Raw genomic sequence first — 15,005 nt, forward strand, 5'->3', positions numbered from 1 at the left:
TAATAATCTTTTGTTAGGTGTCGGATTCAAAACGGGTGGTTTATTGGCAAGGTTCTGCCTGAAGAGGGATGGGAATTCTGTTACTTGTCTGTTTGGATTTGTTTGATGTCCTATTTGCATTAGTTTTCTTTTCTTTGTTTCTTTTTAACCACAGAGGTTTGGTGTTTTTTCCTTTCTTTTCTTTTTAACTTCTTCCGAAAGAGGATAGATGGCTCTCTCTCATTTTGCTTTGGGCCAATGATGTTTCAACCCAATGTTGTGATAACAAGTGGTCATGATTAGTCAATGCCAAGTTGTATCCTATACCTTAAGAGGCCCTTGCTATCCTCCCTAACTGCTCCTACCCACCTCTCTCTCTCTCTCAACTGAGAGATTTCCTTCTTTTCAAAGCAAAACTAAGTTAAAGAGTTAGCAACATCTATCTCTTTATATGGTGGTGTGTGGGGCTTACAAAAATAATATAGAGTAGGAGTTTAGGAAACAAGGGTTCAGTTCCTGTACTCCTCCGTGTGTCTTCTGAAAGAGTCTTTGTTAAATTTTTTGGTTTCATGACTTACTGTTTTCCCCAAATATAAAAATAATTTGTATTTGTGTGTAAAACATGGAACACCAAAAAATATAAAAATATAAATAAAAACCATGTACTATGTTCTTCCACCTGTGGAAACCCCCTCTGTTAGCATCTTCATGCATTTCCCTAGACATTTGTGTTCTCTGCAAATGTGCATATATAGTTACCAAATGTGATCCTATTGTGCACACAGTTTTGAAGCCACATTTTTAATTAATACTTATTTCATGAGCATTTCCTCATCATAAAAATTCAGCAAAAGCACCCCTCTTAATGGCTAGGTGGTGCTTAGAGTATTTTCTGTCCCTAACCTAATCATCCTCAGATCATCCCGCATGTAGCCTGTGTCCAGTTTTCCACCATATGAATAATGCTACAGTGAGTATCTGCATTTGTGTATCTGAAAATTCCCATGGCAGTATTCTTGGGATTCTTGGCAAAATAGAATCCTGGAACTTCACGTTAGTCTTCACTGACTTAAGTCAGCCCAAGGTGTCTCACCTTGGATCACATGACAGTGTTTAGGAACTAAACTAGCCAAAGGACAAGCTGATGATTGCTTATTGGTGGTTTTATGGTATGCAGCTTAGAGATAATATAATATAATGATGTTGTGCCATGATTTGGAGATATTCCAAGGTGATAATAATAGTAACAGCTCACATTTATTGGGTGGTTAAGGTGTGCAAGACTCTGTTTTGTTTTACAGATATTAACTCATTTAATCTCACCACAAGTCTAGGAAGTACTTGTAATAGTGGTATTATTATTCCCATTTTATAGATGGGAAAGTTGAGGCAACAGAGGGGTCAAACTTCAAGAAAAGTGACTGAGCCAGGATTCAAACCCAAGCATTTTGACTGGGCGTTCATGCCCTTAAACACTTGATGACCCTGCCTGAAAGTAACCAAGTGGGAAGATTCCTCCCCCCAACATGCCAAGGCTGCAGTGCAGCGGGAAGGGGATGGGGGACCTACTGCTCCCTACCAAATTGCAGCCCTCATTCTCCCAGCTCTCCTTGTCCTTTTCCCCAGCTGTGCACCTGCCCAGGTGAGGACAGGAGGAAACCAAGCTGTGAAACACACAAGTGTGTATCTGAAAGGGAAGAGGAATATATATCAAGGTGGTCTCAGGAAGCTGCTTTTTCAGGAAGGGAGGGAGAAAATAAATGAAAAAACACTGCTTCAGTGTCTTGGTGTTTTTGTTTTGTTTTCATTTTGGGCTTAGACCATCATTAGAACATTAGGCGTGCCTACATAGAAGCAATGTTTCCCTTACGTTTTTCACCAATTTCATTTCAGTGAGTTCCCGACTCGTCTGTCGGTGCAGCGCCAGAAGCAAGCTGCAGAACAGGAGTTACTGGGGACAGCGGTGACCGTGAATCCCAAAAGAGGTAACTCATCATTTTTGGTCCTGTCCACTGCTCAGTGCCTTGCTTACAAATGACCCCCAGACAACTGTTCAACATGGATGGTTCTAAAGGCACCTTGTTGTGGAGAGTGCTGTGTGGGACTGGAGTTTTGATTAATGGCCATTTTCTTTTGTCCCACCTCCTTATGTTTCCTTAAAATAATACTGGTGTTACAAAGGACCGCACAGGGTGTTTCTATTCAGGTAAAGTTGACTGCTGCCGTGGTGAAAGAAAACACAACACAACCACTGCCGCAGAACACAAACACAGAGCAAATCAGTCCTGCTTCACCTCCCGCCCTGGCCAGGCTCCACCAAGGAAACCCAGCCAGGGGAGTTCCCTAGGTTCGCCCTGGCTCAGGATTGGAATGTGTAAAACTCTGAACAGTACCAGCAGTGACCCAGGGAAGAAATGAACCACAGAATCTTCCAAGGATGCAGCCATCAGACACTGTCAGTCTCTGCAGTGGAGGACCCGGAATGGCCAGAAATATGCCTCCAGGGTCTCTGTGTGTGGATCTGACTCATAGAGGCTGTCAGCCAACGCCTGCTGAATTGTTGTAGGTGCTGTTGAGCTGGAGTGGATGGAATAGTAAAAGGCAGGAATACAGATGCTTTTTCATTTTACTTTGTTACAGTCTAATAGCACTTATAGTAATGGTAGTGATAGCAATAATAATTAACATTGCATCCTATGGGCCAGGCTCTGTTCCAAGGAGTCTCTCCTTTCCTGGGGGATAACCTCTATCCTGACTTTTTAACACCATAGTTGGCAAAGGGAAATTGTTAATGGGAGGAAAGTTTTTAAAGTTCATCAAGTATCCTCAGTTTCCCTGAGTGCCTCCGTAATGTCTAATAAGCCCAGTTGCTCAGAGGCCTAACAGCTAAAAGTAGGAAAGCAAGGAGTCAAGTTCACATTAGAAATTGTGCCTCAAACAATAAAAATGAAATAGAAAAGATTAATTATTGAATCCCATCTCCTTGAGGTCACATCAGCCTCCTCCACTTTCTTTGTTGTTGTAGAGATCCAGAAGGACCCTTTCAGATCACCATGAGGATGGGACGAGAATGGGGAGGAGGCTGTTTAGGCAGGTCTGTAAAGAAACAACAAGCAAATTAAAAGGGAGTCCATGGTAGAGTTTTATGTACAGCTAAAAATAGTGACTAAACAGCAGCAACCAAAAAAACATCCAAAATCCCTTCTAAGACTCAAGAATGTAAAAAGGCCTATTGTTATATGTAGAAACCTCTGAGCCTCCCTTCTCCAGGAGGTTGGGGGTTGGGAGTAGCAGCCACGTTGGTATGATGTGGCTCTTCCCCATGTTGACAGAAGGCACCAGAAGTAGACATGTGACTCAAGGCCAGCCAATTAGATCCTCTCTGCCAGGAATTTACCACTGGAATAAAAGGATGCTAGTTAGCATGGGCTGGTCTCTTAAATCAAGGACATACAACTCAAGAGCTGTGTTATCACACCATAGGCAGTCAGAACCCTGACTGCAGAGAGAGGGAAGCAGATGTTCTGGGCAACAGGTGAGGGCCATAAAGTAAGAGACCAGAGAAGAAGACAGAAGGAGAAAAGAGACGACACTGGAGCAAAGTAGCTGATTGACTTCTGCTGCTTTTCTAATTGAGTTCCTATTCAACCCATCCAGAGACCCTGCCATGCCTCTCCTGGGCAGCCATTGGCTGCTCTGGAACCTTTATACTCTAAGCTCCACTATTTTGATAATGCTAACTCGAGGGGCTTCTCTTACTTGCTGTACTGGCTACAATGGCTGTATGACAAAAAGCACCCCAGGGGCTTCCATGTGGTTCAGTGGTAAAGAATCCACCTGTCAATGTAGGAGACACCAAGTTCGATCCCTAACCTGGGAAGATCCCACATGCCTCAGAGCACCAAAGCCCGTGTGCCACAACTGCTGAGCCCACATGCTGCAACTGCCGAAGCCCTCGCACTTTAGAGCCTGTGCTCCGCAACAAGAGAAACCACAATAGGAAGGGCATGCACTGCAACGAAGAGCAGCCCCCGCTCGCCACGGCTAGAGGAAAGCCCACGCAGGAATGAAGACCCAACACAGCCACAAATGAATGAATAACTGATTTAAAATCATTCCCAAATTTAGTGGCTTAAAATAAGAACACTTATTTTGCCTAAAAACCTGCACTCTGAGCAGAGCTTAGCATGGACAGCTTGTTTCCACTACAGCTTGGTTTCAGTGAGCGCAGCTTGAAGGCCAGGGGCTAAAATTGTCTGAACTCTTCACTCCCTGGCCTAGGAAGACTCAAGCAGCTGGGGACTGCAAGAGTTGGAGCCATGTGGAAATCTCTCTATCCATCTGTGGTCTCTTTATCATGGTAGCTTCAAGGTATGTGGACTTTTCCCTAGAGGCTTAGGGCTCCAAAGGCACAGACCCAAGGAGAGAGGGCCAGGTGGAGGCTGTATCACTTTTTATAACCTAGTTTCCCAAGTCATGTGGTGTTATTTCCACCTTATCATATTCATATTTGTGGAGGAAGTTATCAATACAAAGATCCACCCAGGCTCAGAAGGCTGCTGCCTCTCAATGAAGGAATGTTACCATCACATTGTGAGAATAACATGTGACCAGAATGTATATTAATGTGGACATCTTTAGAAAACAAAATCAGTCATACCTGTAATCAAAAGAACCTTGATTAACATATGGAATAACCTCTAAAACTCAGAAAGTTTTCAGAGTTCCCAGAAAATTCTCAGGATTGTGACGAAAAATACACTGGTTGGTAGATACAGTGAGACTTCTTTCTTTTTCTTCCTGTTCTGATTAGCAAAGATCGAATTTTTCCATAGGGGATCTCACTGGGTTCTGCCCAGGAAACATCATTTTGAAGTTGACTTGTGTCCTTGATTCTGGAACCATCTTATCTTTTATTTTGCCACATAATTAGGTGTGGATTAAGTTCAAATCCCTGCTGTTTATAGCAAAAAGTTTCTGGTCATCTTATTTTCAAATGTTATTTGCAAGCATATCCTTTATTGCTTAGTGAATGAGGTTTTTCCTCCAACTGGACTCTTTTTTTTTTTTTTTAAATTTATTTGGCTGCACTGTGTCTCAGTTGTGGCACTGGAGATCTTCATTGCCTCATGTACGATCTTTGTTGTAGCATGTGGGATCTAGTTCCCTGACCAGGGATCGAACCTGGGCCCCCTGCATTGGGAGCCAAGAATCTTAGCCACTGGACCACCAGGGAAGTCCCTGGACTCTTTTTTTTTGAATGAATAATAATCCAGATTTTCAGGGTCCAAAATACTCCAGAGCTGTAAAGTAGGCACTATTGAAAGATGTGTTAACTCCTTCAGGCCTCCAAGGTGCTATTTCAAATGTTATTGCTTTATATTCCATAATAGAAGCTTGAACCTTAGTGATGGCCTTTCTCTGTATGCGTGCGGAGGGTGAAGGCTGGGAGAGAATGAGTCAGTGACCTGGAACAGGAAGCTGAATTAACTCTTTCAGCAAGACTTAAAAGAAAATATTTTGGTCTTATAATATCTAAAGCCTGAAAGATATTGAAGCTTCCAGAATGAGTCAGTACCTAAGACAGTGTTATTAGATACAGTAATTACTGGAATGATAAAATCCTTGTTGATGCTAGCTGAAAATAGGTATGTTCTATGCCTACTACATAGCAGCATTTTCAATACTGTACTAGAATGAAGTTAACTATTAAAATATGCACATTCTGATTACATATAGACAACTTCAAGCTGTCTTCTTTGTTGTTGATGAAGGTTACTGAGGTTTGTACAAAAATCTTTATAGGTTCAGTCTGTTATTTGATATGTGAAATAAAATGATAAGACCATCGATGGTGAGTTTTCAAACTTCTACCTATAACAAGTGAATATGCTGCTGCTATTGCTGCTAAGTCGCTTCAGTCATGTCCGACTCTGTGCGACCCCATAGATGGCAGCCCAACAGGCTCCCCCGTCCCTGGGATTCTCCAGGCAAGAACACCGGAGTGGGTTGCCATTTCCTTCTCCAATGCATGAAAGTGAAAAGTGAAAGTGAAATCACTCAGTCGTGTTTAACTCTTAAGTGACCCCATGGACTTACCTACCAGGCTCCTCTGTCCATGGGATTCTCCAGGCAAGAGTACTGGAGTGGGTTGCCATTAGGGCAGCCTGAATGATAGGTATATTTTGAATTATGTGCAACTAGTGGTCTGGTAAATATTTAACCACTAGCTCAACCAGGGGGTAGGTGGGTTTTGACTTATAGCACTTGCCAATTTCTGTGATGTAAGTATTTCCACCATGGCTGATTTCAAGCTACCAGCATGGCATCACAGAATGCAGAATTGTGGGCACACACTCTGAGCTGTATGAGCTGGTCCTGCACACCCTTGGTTACAATTTTGGGAAAGCCAGTTGGATGACTCCTGGATAAACCTTGTTATAATCCTAGGGGGATAATAAGGACCTACTGTATAGCACAGGGAACTCTACTCAGTACTCTGTAATGACCTATATGGGAAAATAATCTAAAAAAAAAAAAAAATAGTTAATATATGTATATGTCCCCTTCATGGATCATGCAGAGTACATCATGTGAAATGCCAGCCTGGATGAATCACAAGCTGGAATCAAGATTGCTGGGAGAATTAGAGCTAATCAGTAACTTTAGTAAAGTTGCAGGATACAAAATCAATATACACAAATCACTTGCATTTCTATAAACTAACAATGAAACTCTGAGAGTTGGTGATGGACAGGGCCTGGCGTGCTGCGATTCATGGGGTTGCAAAGAGTCAGACATGACTGAGTGACTGAACTGAACTGAACTGAACAATGAAAAATCAGAAAGAGAAATTAAGGACTCAATCTCACTCACCATTGCGACAAAAAGAATAAAATATATAGGAATAAACTTACCTAAGGCAACAAAAGAGCTGTACACAGAAAATTATAAGACACTAAATGAAAGAAATCAAAGATGACATAAACAGAGAGATATTCCATGTTCCTGGGTACGAAGAGTTAATATTGTGAGAAAGACTGTACTACCAAAAGCAATCTACAGAGTCAATATGATCCCTATCAAATTAAGAAATGGCATTTTTCACAGAACTAGAACAAAAAATTTCACAATTCATATGGAAACACAAAAGACCCTGAATAGCCAAAGCAGTCTTGAGAAAGAAGAATGGAGCTGGAGGAATCAACCTTCCTGACTTCATATTATACTACAAAGCTACAGTCATCAAGACAGTATGGTACTGGCACAGAAACAGAAATATAGACCAATGGAACAAGATAGAAAGCCCAGAAATAGACCCATGCACCCATGGGTACCTTACTTTTGATAAAGGAGGCAAGAATATACAATGGGGCAAAGACCCTCTTCAATAAATGGTGCTGGGAAAACTGAACAGCTACATGTAAAAGAATGAAATTAGAACATTTCCTAACACCATACACAAAGATAAACTCAAAATGGATTAAACATCTAAGTGTAAGACCAGAAAGGACAACCCTCAGAATGGAAGAAAATAATAGCAAATGAAACAACTGACAAAGGATTAATTTCCAAAATATACAAGCAGCTCATACAACTCAATGCCAGAAAAACAAACAACCCAGTCAAAAAATGGGGAAAAGACCTAAATAGACACTTCTCCAAAGAAGACATACAGATGGCTAATTAACACATGAAAAGATGCTCAACATCTCTCATTATTAGAGAAATGCAAATCAAAACTACAACGAGATATCACCTCACACCGGTCAGAATGGCCCTCATCAAAAAGTCTACAAACAATAAATGCTGGAGAGGGTCTGGAGCAAAGGGAATACTCTTGCACTGTTGGTGGGAATGTAAATTGATATAGCCCCTGTGGAAGATGGTATGGAGATTCCTTAAAAACTAGGAACAAAACCACCATATGACCTGGCAATCCCACTCCTGTCTGTGTCAATTCTGATGAGGTGGATAAAACTAGAACCTATTATACAGAGTGAAGTGAGTCAGAAAGAAAAAGATAAATATTGTATTCTAACGTACATATATGGAATCTAGAAAAATGGTACTGAAGAATTTATTTCCAGGGCAGAAATGGAGAAACAGACATAGAGGATAGACTTATGAACATGGGAAGAGGGAGGAAAAGGTGAGATGTATGAAAAGCGTAACATGGAAACTTACATTACTATGTGTAAAATAGATGATTAATGGGAGTTTGCTGTATGGCTCAGGAAACTCAAACAGGCGCTCTGTATCAACCTAGAGGGGTGGGATGGGGAGGGAGAAGGGAGAGAGGTTCAAAAGGGAAGGGATATATGTATACCTATAGCTGATTCATAAAATCATATGAAAATTCATAGAATTCATATGAAAGAGATGGGAATACCAGACTATCTGATCTGCCTCTTGAGAAACCTGTATGCAGGTCAGGAAGCAACAGTTAGAACTGGACATGGAACAACAGACTGGTTCCAAGTAGGAAAAGGAGTATGTCAAGGCTGTATATTGTCACCCTGCTTATTTAACTTATATGCAGAGTACACCATGAGAAACACTGGGCTGGAGGAAGCGCAAACTGGAATCAAGATTGCCAGGAGAAATATCAATAACCTCAGATATGCAGATGACACCACCCGTAGGGCAGAAAGTGAAGAAGAACTAAAGAGCCTCTTGATGAAAGTAAAAGAGAAGAGTGAAAAAGTTGACTTAAGCTCAACATTCAGAAAACGAAGATCATGGCATCCGGTCACATCACTTCATGGGAAGTAGATGGGGAGACGGTAGAAACAGTGTCAGACTTTATTTTTTTGGGTTCCAAAATCACTGCAGATGGTGATTGCAGCCATGAAATTAAAAGACACTTACTCCTTGGAAGGAAAGTTATGACCAACCTAGACAGCATATTAAAAAGCAGAGACATTACTTTGTCAACAAAGGTCCATCTAGTCAAGGCTATGGCTTTTCCAGTGGTCATGTATGGATGTGAGAGTTGGACTATAAAGAAAGCTGAGTGCCAAAGAATTGATGCTTTTGGACTGTGGTGTTGGAGAAGACTCTTGAGAGTCGCTTGGACTGCAAGGAGGTCCACCAGTCCATCCTAAAGGAGATCAGTCCTGAGTGTTCATTGGAAGGACTGATGTTGAAGATGAAATTTCAATACTTTGGCCAGCTGATGTGAAGAGCTGACTCATTTGAAAAGACCCTGATGCTGGAAAAGATTGAGGGCAGGAGGAGAAGTGGGCAACAGAAGTTGAGATGGTTGGATGGCATCACCGACTCAATGGACATGGGTTTGGGTGGACTCTGGCAGTTGGTGATGGACAGGGAGGCCTGGTGTGCTGTGGTTCATGGGGTTGTAAACAGTCGGACATGACTGACTGACTGAACTGAACTGATGGCTGATTCATGTTGAGGTTTGACAGAAAACAACAAAATTCTGTAAAGCAATTATCCTTCAATAAAAAATTAATTGATTAAAAAAGTTGCTGGGAGAAATATCAGTAACCTCAGATATGCAGATGATACCACTTTAATGGCAGAAAGTGAAGAGGAACTAAACAACCTCTTGATGATGGTGAAAGAGGAGTGAAAAAGCTGACTTAAAACTCAGCATTCACAAAACTAAGATCATGGCATCTGGTCCCATCACTTCGTGGCAAATAGATGCGAAAAAGTGGAAGCGGTAATAGATTTTCTTTTCCTGGGCTCCAAAATCACTGTAAATAGAGACTGCAACCATGGAATTAAAAGACGCTTGCTCCTTGGAAGGAATGTTATGACAAACCTAGACAGTGTAGTAAAAAGTAGAGACATCACTTTGCCAACAAAGGTCTGTATAGTCAAACCTATGGTTTCTCCAGTAGTCATGTATGGATGTGAGAGCTGGACCTAAAAGAAGGCTGAGCACTGAAGAACTGGTGTTTTTGAACTATGGTGCTGGAGTACACTCTGGAGAGTCCTTTGGACAGCAAGGAGATCAAACCATTCAACGCTAAAGGAAATCAAGCCTGAATATTTATTTAAAGGACTGATGCTGAAGCTGAAACTCCCATACTTTGGCCACCTGATGAGAAGAGCTGACTCATTTGAAAAAACTCTGATACTGGGAAAGATAGTGACAGAGGATGAGATGGTTAGATAGCATCACCAACTCAGTGAACATGAATCTGAGCAAACTCTGGGAGTTGGTGATAGACCGGGAGGCCTGGCTTGCTGCAGTCTATGAGGTCACAAAGAATTGGAGACAACTTAGTGACTGAAGAACAACATATATTTATGTATAATTGATTCATTTTGCTGTACAGCAGAAACTAACATTGTAAATCAACTATACTCCAATAAAATCAATTAAAAAATATTGGTGGTAAGATCTGCAGCAGAGACATTTAATGCCCTTTGACTCTCCGTTTACTCCCCCACATTCCTCATTGACCAATGGACTGGGAAAAGAGATAGAAGAAGCATTTAAAAGTTGGTATGCAACCACTAGTCCTCTCTTCCCTTGCCTCTGCACATGTTCCCAGGGGTACAGATACAAAATGGTAGAACCTGTATCAACATGGTTCCATGAGGGGCTGTGTGGAGCTCAACCCCTATACACCAACCTTGGATGTGTGCCCTGCTTCTGTTAGTGACTAATGCCCAGCAAACTATCTTATACAGGATGACTTTAAACAGTTTATTGTTGTATCTCACATTTCTGTGAGTTGGTTGGGCTCCAGTGGGTAGTTCTTGTTTTTTTTTAAACTTTTTATTTTGCATTGGAGTATGGACTTCCCAGGTGGCTCAGTGGTAAAATATCGGCCTGCCAATGCAGGAGACACAGGAAACAAGGGTTCTATCCCTGGGTCCAGAAAATCCCCTGGAGGAGGAAATGGCAACCCGCCCCAGTATTCTTGCCTGGAAATTCCCATGGACAGAGGAGCCTGGTGGGCTACAAGTCCCTGGGTTGCAAGGGTTGGACACAACTGAGCAACTGAGCACTGTAGTCAGTTAACAATGCTGTGATAGTTTCAGGTGGACAGCAAAGGGAGTCAGCCATACATATACATGTATCCATTCTCCCCCACACTCCCCTCCGATCCAGGCTGCCACCTAACATTGAGCAGAGTTCCATGTGCTATACAGTAGGACCTTCTTGGTTATCCGTTTTAATATAGAAATGTATACATGTCCATCCCAACTCCCTATCTCTCCCCTCCAATTCTTCCCAAGTGGGCAGTTCTGCTCTTCTTACTTAGGGTTTCATGTGTACTCTGCTCAGTCACTCTGTCGTGACTCATTCTTTGTGACCCTATGGACTGTAGCCTGCCAGGCTCCTCTGTCCATGGAATTTTCCAGACAAGACTATTGGAGTAGGTTGCCATTTCCTACTCCAGGGGATCTTTCAAACCCAGGGATAGAACACACATCTCTTGCGTCTCTGCATTGGTAGGAGGATTCTTTACCACTGTGCCACCTGGGATGACTAGGGCTGGAATCCTTGGAAAGCTTGACTGGGATTGAACTGAGAATGACCTTCTTGCTAAGGTCTAACACCTAAGTGCACCTCCACATAGAGTTGCATTCTCCAGCCATCTGCACATGGCCTCTCTTTGCAGTGGGATGCTCAGAGTTCTTATATCGTGAATGACTTCAAATGCAGAGGCTGTCAAGATTTCCTAAGGCTTCTGCTTCCTTTTCTTGCTTAAAGTGTGTCATGGGATCAGTGCAGAGACGAAGTAGCAGGTGACTAAGACAAGGGTGTGACTACCAGGAGGTAAGAGTCAGTGGGAGCCCTCTTTGGAGACTAGCTAATCACATACCACAAGTAAGAAGTAAGCCTTTGTTATGTTAAGCCACTTAGATTTCAGGGTTAATTTGTTCCCTTGGCAAAACCTAATCTGACTAATCCAGAAATTGGTGCTGTATTAGTGAAGATAAGGTAGATGGTGCTGCAAAAATACACCCCTCTCCCTAAATCTTAGCAGCTTAATGTGTGAGCCTCTGGGGGACTGACGGCTCTCCAGGACTGCTGCCTTCCAGTGATGACTCAGCGATCTTGGTCACCGGTGATGACTTATAGGCCACTTGCATTTTGTTGGTCTGTCATTTGGAACGTTTGGCTTCCAGATCACCTGGGCAGGAGGAGAGAGGGCAAGGGGAACTTATGCCTCTTAAGTACCTAGTGGCCAGAGCTAGTCATATGCCTCTTGCCCCAACTGTAAGGATGCTGGAAAATTTGGGGTAGCACATGGGTATATGGGGATTAGTAAATGTCTCTGTCATAAAGTTATGTGGAGTTCTTTGCCTTTTTTGTTTTTCCTCCCTCTCCTTTCCCCTACCTCACCCTCTATAAGAAATTTAAGAAAAAGAGAGTTTAATGGAAGGGTGGGAAGAGAGAGAGGAAAGAAGGAAAGAAATACCAAGGGAGGGAGGGTTGAAAGGAAGGACGAATACAGAAGGAATGTATAGGATGCAGATTGGACCACTGAACTATTAGCAAAACTATTAACGAGTACTGCTAAACAAAATCTATTAACAAATAACTGTAATAGCAGAGGCTTTCACTGTACTTTTAGTCTTTTTTTTTCCTTTTTAATCAGCAATGATAACAAAACTAAACCAGATTAAGTGCTATCTTATTGGAGATACAAAGCCAAACAAGGGGAAAGAAGTGATTGAAGAGCTCTTCAGAAAGCTCAGTACATTCAAATCAGCAGGGCCTGATTACTTACAACCCAGGGCACTTAAGGAATTGGCAAATGTAATTGCAAGACCACTAGCTTTTATTTTAGAAAACAAAGGTTGGACAGGAGAATGTCCTGACAAGTGGAATCTGCAGATGGAGTTTTTTTTTTTTTTTTTTTTTTTAAACAGAGAAAAGCACAACTGTAGTAATTATAGACTATTCAGTTTTTCTTGGATACCTGGGAAGATACAGGAGCAAATCATCAAACAATCAATTTGCAAACATCTAGAAGAGTACAAAGTTCTGCATAGTAATCAACATAATTTTGTGAAGTACAAATTATACTAGACCAATTTAATTTTACCAGCAGAGAGTGATGAGCCTGTCGGAAGAGGGGAAAGCAATACCCACAATTGGACTTTACTAAGATTTTTTTGTATTTGTTTGTTTTCTTTTTTTAAAATTCCATCCCTTGACATTTTCAGCATCAACTCTCCAAAAGGATGCTACCTAGATCAACAGTTGGGTAGGCATGATTCCAATGAGGCACTCAGAGTCATAAAAACTAAGGTTCTGCTCAGTTGTTAGTAAGAGGTATTTTTATTTTAATCAGTTGATGTGGACAAAGAAGATGACTGTGGTAAAGAAGATGTTGAGATACAAATAAAATTCTCTACTACAGAGGGGAAGTATGAAAGAAAGAGGAGACATAAAAACCAGTCTAGGAAATACGGCAGCTAAATATTATAAGATTCAGGAATGGAGAAAATGATAACAGGGAAATGACTAGAGATATAATATTAAAATTTTTCCCATAAAAGGACATATATGTTTACATTAAAAGAGCCCACTGAGGACCAACTGTAGCCAATGGAGAAGATAACCCACTCGGACACAGCATTGTAAAAGTTTAGAACTCTAAGAATAAATTAAATTTCTGAAAGTTTCTAGAGAGAAAAATTAGGCCACCAACTCAGGAATTAAAATTGAGCAGCCAAATTCCCATTAATATCTCTCGCTGCTAGAAGACAATAGAGTGGTCCTTTTAACTCTGGGGGAAGTTGAATTTAAAATAATTTGTATATTCGGCCAACCTGTCATTCAACTGTGAGAGTAGAATATAGAAATTTCACATAAACCAGCACTTGGAAAGTTTACTTCCCAGGACTCCTTTCTTAAGAGTTACTTGAATATATATTAAAGAGAATGAGGACATTATCCAAGAAAGAAGGTGGCAAGAGTCTTAATACAGGAAATGGAATTAGAGTATAACACAAAATCTTCCATTTTAGAGCAGGAGGGCAATGTTCATAGCTCTAACATGCTCCTTAGCCTGGCAGTGCACAATGTTGATGTAATCTTAATAATGTAAGTATTTTGGCTTTAAACCCTTGCAGTCAACCTAAGGACAGAGTAAGGAAGATCTTGGTTATGTTGCAAAAAAAAAAAAAAAAATGCAAACATTAAACTTCATACTATGAAGCTCACAGAAAGTGGGAAGTGCAAATTGAAGGAAATATGAAGAGAAGAATAGTATCATTGACATCCTCAACTTCTATAATGAGAAGTCAAGATATTCAAGTTTTTAGAAAGAGAAACTGAGACATGACATAATATTTAAAGTTACAAGGGTAACCAAAACAAAACTTAAAAATAATGACAATTGCCCCAAACTGGGAGGAGTTGGCAGGAAGAAGAAGATAATGTGAATGAGCTAAGTGTTTATCTTTTGTAACTGGAGGCCATTCATAACCAAGAAATTGAAAAGAGGACTCAATTTCCAAACACCCTATATATTCAAAAAATGAGTAATTCAGGAGTGATTTTTCATAGGCATCAACAATCTTAAGGACACATTATAGTGCTGATGATCTTGTAGTCATGGCATTTTTTCCCATTCCATTATCCATGCCCAGTTAAAAGATTATATTTGCAAACAAAGTCATATCTGCTTTAACGCTTTTTAAATTTTTTCTCAGAATTATCTCTATGATTCCACAGAGTACTCTTTCCAAAAGCCATAGCATAGTATATGGCCATGTGGCCTCTTGATGGTATTTTATTATATCTAATTTCTCTTCCCCAAGAACATATTCTCAGAATTGGGATTTTGCTCCCACTGGATGAAAGCTTAGATGGCCTTGTTATAGGATAAAAACTATTTCAAAATTATATCCTTAAAAATAATATAAAATTCCCTTGAATTACTTATAGATGTTTATATAGTAGCATGGTTTACAGGCTCCTGTTAAAACATGGCAGATGCAAGTAAAACTCTGCTGTAACTTCGTACCTGAGGTACAAAACATCCAGTCATGTAATGTGTGGGACCAACTTAGTGCAGAGTTAA

The sequence above is a fragment of the Budorcas taxicolor genome, chromosome 8 (genome assembly GCF_023091745.1).
Source record: "Budorcas taxicolor isolate Tak-1 chromosome 8, Takin1.1, whole genome shotgun sequence".
In the NCBI taxonomy this organism is placed as follows: domain Eukaryota; kingdom Metazoa; phylum Chordata; class Mammalia; order Artiodactyla; family Bovidae; genus Budorcas; species Budorcas taxicolor.